This window comes from Silene latifolia, chromosome 6 (assembly GCF_048544455.1).
Source record: "Silene latifolia isolate original U9 population chromosome 6, ASM4854445v1, whole genome shotgun sequence".
Classification (NCBI taxonomy): Eukaryota; Viridiplantae; Streptophyta; class Magnoliopsida; order Caryophyllales; family Caryophyllaceae; genus Silene; species Silene latifolia.
In genome coordinates, this window is record NC_133531.1 from 82,601,241 (window position 1) to 82,607,481 (window position 6,241).

The 6,241-nt window shown below is 33.5% G+C and overlaps 1 long non-coding RNA gene across 1 annotated transcript; it reads left to right on the plus strand.

Annotated features, from left to right (window-relative positions):
• The first annotated feature begins 368 nt into the window (after window positions 1–368).
• Window positions 369–4,857, plus strand: LOC141658822 (uncharacterized). Its single transcript, XR_012549457.1, has 2 exons — window positions 369–626; window positions 4,371–4,857. It is a non-coding gene; the product is annotated as an uncharacterized LOC141658822 (long non-coding RNA).
• The last annotated feature ends 1,384 nt before the right edge of the window (window positions 4,858–6,241 follow it).

Genomic DNA, 6,241 nt, shown 5'->3' on the forward strand with positions numbered 1-6,241 from the left:
GTGACCCGATTATAGCATTATTCACTTAATTTGGAATAAAATAAAATATTAGTTGTTTATGTTAATAAATGTCAATCTTATTATTTGTCGGGATTTTGGTACCGCTTTTTGCTTGTTTGATTTTATAGGTACCGGTTTGGATATAATGTGATGAAAAGACAAGAAAGAAGAGAAGAGTGGTTGGCGAGATGACAAATCGAGCATGTATAATTTTCAGTCGGGTAGTTATCAAGACTCGAACCCGCGCGAAATATGTGCAATATCATCACATTGGCTAAGTTGGAATCACGTGCCCCTAAGTATCGGTCTGTTTTTTGAGCAAGAATCACAGCAATATGCCTTTGGGCGGCCATTCACGAGTAGTGGGCTATCATTGGTCCATTTGGACTCTTTGTGGCATTTTTGAATTATTAGACGAAACATAAAATAGAGTAGATAGAAATAGGACAAAAAGGAGGAAGCTCTTCAATTGGGGATCGTCACTTTTGGTTATGGGCAACAAAAACAGAGAAACATAGAGCCTTTCAGAATTTTTTGAGGGTTCTTTCTCTAGTTTTCTGCAAATTTTCTCTCTAAAAATTAGTTTTAAGTAGATTAATTATAGTGTTCAAGTTTGAATCTTTTGGGTATGTAAAATTAATTACACCTTATCTATGTAATTTCCTTTCAAGTTTGGTATCATTTCTTCTCTCTATTTTGTTTATTGTTATTTTCATTATTGTTATGTTTTAGTTAGTTTAGTCACCTAAATTAATCAATGTTTTAATTTTCAGCAACTCTCCTATAGGACCGTCCTATATCATAGGACGGGCCCAATAGGTAAGAGTGAGCCCAATTTTTGAAATAAAAAGAAAAGAAGTATCGTATAGAGTCAATTTCAATCAAGTATAGCCCCACTGTCCAGTCTGTCCCCACCCATTATCACCCATTATCTTGGCGGTTTGCATGAAAAGTAAAAAACAAGGAATAAGGAGAGTTAGTAGTTAAAAATTGCACAGAGACTTCTAGACAATCGCATATTGAGCTACCAATTTTTTTGTTCGACTAAATTCATAAGTTTATTTATAAATTATAATTATAACACTAATTATACTATTAACCCATAAATTTATAATTTAATTTATAGTTACCAATTAAAATAATTCTGTTTAATTTAAAAACATGAGCTTCTGATTATATCTCAATTATTTTATAATTAAACATTTCCTTAATCTTGTGTTATCAACTTAAAAGGTGGAGTTCTCAATCCAAAATATTGTGTTTCCAACTTAAAATCTTGACCATGCAAATTAAAATCAACTTGAAGTTTTGTGATTAAAATCATAAGTTTTCAACTTAAAACCCAAAACATTAAAATTACATAGTTTACACCTCAAATTGAAATCATAAGTTTTTCACTTAAGATCGAAAGCTTTTAGCATAAATTCTAAAGTTTTTAAACTAAATTCTAAGTTTATTGAGAGTTCAATTTAAATCTACTTCAAATTATCATGCTAGCCAATAATTTAGAACCCAACCTTTTCTACTCTAAAACAATGTAACTAAGCTTAAAAACAAAGTATTTCACTTAAGACCCCGTATTTCAATTTTAGGTACTTAATGGCGATATCAACAACAATCACTGTTTATTTCACCCCTTCAAGGCTTCAAATCATTCGATTTTATAAATTTGTTATGAGATTTTATTAGCTAATATGGGGCTCGAACCCATACCTTATGCAGTGCACATGCTCTTCCATTTGAGCTAATTAGCTTTTGACAACAAAATGTATAAATTATAGACCTTTCAAATTGTTATATTTTTTTTTCCCAAAACAAGTTTTGAACTTAAAAAACCGAGATTTTAAGTTAAAATCCTGGTTTAACAATTAGATTGTAAAGTTCAGATTGAGAGATCAAAGTAAATTATTGCTGATCTTTTGAAGTTAAAACTATGAGTTTTCAAACTAAAACCGCAAACCTTATACGGAGTAGGTTTTGATGCCAATCCATCTACTCGGTATATACCACTAGAAAAATCAAAAAACCCTTACAACAACAAAATACATCAATCATTTCATTCATCTGTATAAAAAGATGACATTGAAATTATTGTGAACTATCAAAATGATACAGTTCTTCTTCCAAACTTAGCATACAATAAAGAAATTAATTTCGGATGAGAACATACCTTGTTTAAAAAGATGATGAGATCTTAGATTATTCACTTAAAGATGGAGTTTCAAGGGTTTAAAATGGGAGATGTGGAGGGAAAGGGATTGGAGAGGTGTGGATAAATTGGTTGTTTAATTGTAGAAGATGAGGTAAAAGCAGAAATGGAGAAAAGGGTGAAAATGTTGATGAGAGTATGAAATAAAACGAGATATAAATGGGTAGATAATTGAGAAGTTTTTAAACTGTTGGGCTTTTAGTTAAAAGGCCGGTCTTATAGTATAAGACCGCCTTATTAAACAATTGGTGTTTAATTTTTATTAATCTTATTATGTTTAGTGTAGCTTATTAATGTTTATTAGTCATTAATTTATATTAAAGTTCCAATCTTTATTGTTAATTATGTTTAATTTCATATTTAGTATAGTATTTAATTTAATTTGTCTTATGTTAGATTAAACATGATTAGTGAGTAATCCTTTCACTATGACTCAATTGACCCGAACATGAGTGGTTTATTTGATTGATTCCTATATAATTAGTTATTGGGGAGGGTTAGTAAGAGTAGGCTAGAGAATTGATATGATGAATTGGTCAATTGTGGGTAATGTTGGTTTGTGACCCTTGTCCACTAATGAAAATTGGTTAGGTCGGGAACCGGGTATCCAAGAGTTGGACCTTGTGCTAACCAAGGTTAAGACCGAAATGGAGAACCAAGGGAGGGCACCTCTAGACTAGCGTTTGAATTCGACCTTCGAGAGAAGGAGTTGGATGACCCGGAAACTGATGAGAGCTAAATGGACTTAGGAGATGCTAGGATACCTCGGGAAAGTGCACGTTTCTAGGGTAGTCGGGCTTCTACCTAAGGATTCCGACCTCCGAGACCGAAAGGGAGGGGGATTGGGAGGTCTAGTGTCCTAATGCGAACCCAAGAGGGGGTGTTAGGCGAATTAGAGTCATCTCCTCCTTACATATCACCCCAATAGCTAGTTAAAAGGAATCATGACAATAAACACTAGAATTTGGTGGGAAATCGGGTCCTAGGCCTTTTATTCTATATTGAATTACAACATTTACATTTACTTGCTCTATTTTCATATCTAGTTTAGTTGCACTTTATTTGAATTAGTTTAGCTGATTAAATAAAAATCAAACTCAACCATACTTTACGATTCACGTAGCTAACCTATTATCTAAGACAAACTAGTATTTGACCTTAATCTCCTTGTGGTTCGACCTCGACTACCCTTACTAGTTGAGAATTTGTTTGATTGGATACGACGACATCTACCCAGCTATAAAAAAAAGCCACAAAAGAAAAAAGAGAAAGCAAGTTCCATTGTTAGTTTAATAAAAAAAGGGAACCCAAATTAAAGAAGAAAATGTAAAAAAAAAAAAAGTTGAAAATAATCACTCATTTTGCCAAAAACAATAGCCATCCTTTACTGCCTAGCTAGAATAGGACGGCCCTTGTTTGGTTTTTATGATCGCAACATTGTCTATGATGTGGTGGTGGCGTCATGGGAGTTCCACTCCATACTCTTTCACCTATACTCACTTGTCTTTGGCGGTTGAATAGAAGACCGACCTTTTATGTTTGTAGTAAATGTAATTTTCTAAGCTTTTTCATAGTCATTTCTTTAATTGGCATTGGACTACTAGTTGAGGAATGAGAAAATAAATGACACCACCGAAATTGTTTGATTTGGATCGGCTACCTAGATGAAAAAGGTAGCTATTTTATGTTTATGTGAACCCGTCCTTGATTGTATGTTTGCCTAATTGCATGGTTCACATCTTTTTGTGCAAGACCTCACTTGCCTTGCGAGTTTTGCTTTTCCTCATAAGCATAACTACGTGGGTTGAAAGGGCGTTGAGTGCGCTAAAACTCATTCGGCTATTATTAGTTAAATAACTAAGTGATGCATATATCGTGCATTCACTTTTACTATTAGAGGTCAAATTTGATTAGCATTTTTGACCATTCTAGAGCTTACTCGAGGACGAGTAAGAGATAAGTGTGGGGAGACTTGATAACCCTTTATTTGACTTGTTTTTAACCCACATTATATCTCTTATTTAATCAATTTAATAAACCGAGTTAGCTATATTTTCCCTTTTTTTAATAAAATTGGATAATATTGGTTTTATCTTAATTTGTGTCGATTTATATCATTTGTCGGAATTTTCGTACTGCTCTCGTATTTTTGTATTTGTAGGTGCCGAGTCAAGCAAAGCGAGTCAATACGGATCAAAGGGCAAAAAGAAATTTAAACGTGGCCCATATTGTTATCCTATGTAGTTGGGCTGCCATCTATGAGAGGTTGACTATCATAGTCCATTTGGACTTTCAGATGACTTTTGGACATATTGGAGTAGGAAATTAAGACACGGACTTCACTTTTGTTATTGGGTCCAGAAGTTAGGAGAGCTTGAACAAAAAGATGGAAGGCAGTACAACAAAGGGGGCAGCTTCAACTATTGTTGGTTAGTTTTCTGGGAAGTAAAGGAGAACGAAAAAGAAACAAAAAGAGGAGCAGTAGAATAGTTAGGATGGTTTTTCAATTTTGTTCTTCCAAAATATCAAACATTCACATTTTCTTGATTGTTCCTTAGTCTAGATTAAAATTATCGTCATAATTCACAACATTGTATGAAGATCTACCTTCTCATTTTCTTTAATTAAAGTTTGGTATAATTTCTTTATCTCTTATCTTTCTTATTGTTATTTTCAATGTTTTTATGTTTTAATTAGTTTAATCAACTTTAATTACTCAAAGTTTTAGTCTTTATTACTCTTAACATGCTTAGTGTTAATTTATTCATGTTTAGTCGTTAGATTAGTTAAAATTTTAATCTTCATCACTTTACTTTGTCTAATACCATGTTTTGAGTAATTATAAAAGCATTTAGTGTTAGATTAGTAATGATTAGTGAGTAGTATTTTCACTAGGATTCGATTTAACCCCGACATGTTTAAGTTACTTTATTAAATTTCATTTTAATTAGTTGTTGGCGTGTTGGTTATGGAAGATTGGAGGATTTGACTTGTTATAGTCTTATTTGTTGTTGGTGATTGACTTTTGACCCTTGACCATTGGTGAGAACCAATTAGGTTGGGAGTAAGACCACCTCATTTGGACTAGTTGTCGACCTAGGTTGAATCCGAGAGGGAGAACCAAGGGAGGGTGCCTTCAATCTTAAGTTTTAAATCGACCCTCGAGAGAGGGAGTGAGATGACTTTGAAACCAACGCGGGTTTAATAACCTTGACCAATACTCGGGTACTTGGGTATTGAATTAAGGAGTCCGAGTCACGAACCAGGGAAGGAGGTAAGTCGGTGATACTAGTGCCCTATTATGAGCCCGAGAGGGAGTTAGTAGGCGAATTAGAGGCGTTTTCCCACTTACAATTCACTTTGACGACTAATTAACCGGAATTGTCATAGTAAATGAGCATGTCGGTGGACAAAATCGGTTCATAGGCCTTTATTTATTGTTTAAACCATTACTACTTCTATTACTTGCCTTCTTACTTTAGTAGTCTTAGATTAGTACTTTAATTAATTAGTTTAAAACCAATTTTTTTGATCTGTATAGCTAATTTATAATCTAAGACAAAACTAGTACTCAATACTTGATCTTCTTGTGGTTCGACCTCTACTACCTTACTACATTAGTTAGTTGAGAATTTGTTTGATTGGGGGAGTGCGACAAACCCCCTATAATAAGAACTTAATTCATATATGATAAAGCCATCAAAGAGAAAATTGTAAGTTTGAATAAATATGTCACTCCTACCACTGGCGGTCGGTTATATAATTGTGAGTTTAAATAAAATTTAGTTGCATAATGGTTTTTTGTGTATGCAGAGGATCTGTGAGAAGGAGGTAGAGGAGGGAAAATAGAAGCCTTAAGGACGTGACGACATTCTTGCTAGGGCAATCGGCAAAGCAGAGCATCTAAGTCGGGTGAGAGGGGTATCGATGTTGGAAATCATATTTTAAATATCACATATTTTGGTTTAAAGTTTTAGTCATAAAAACTTAAAGATCTTATGCATGCAAAACTAGAAAAGAATAAGAAAAATC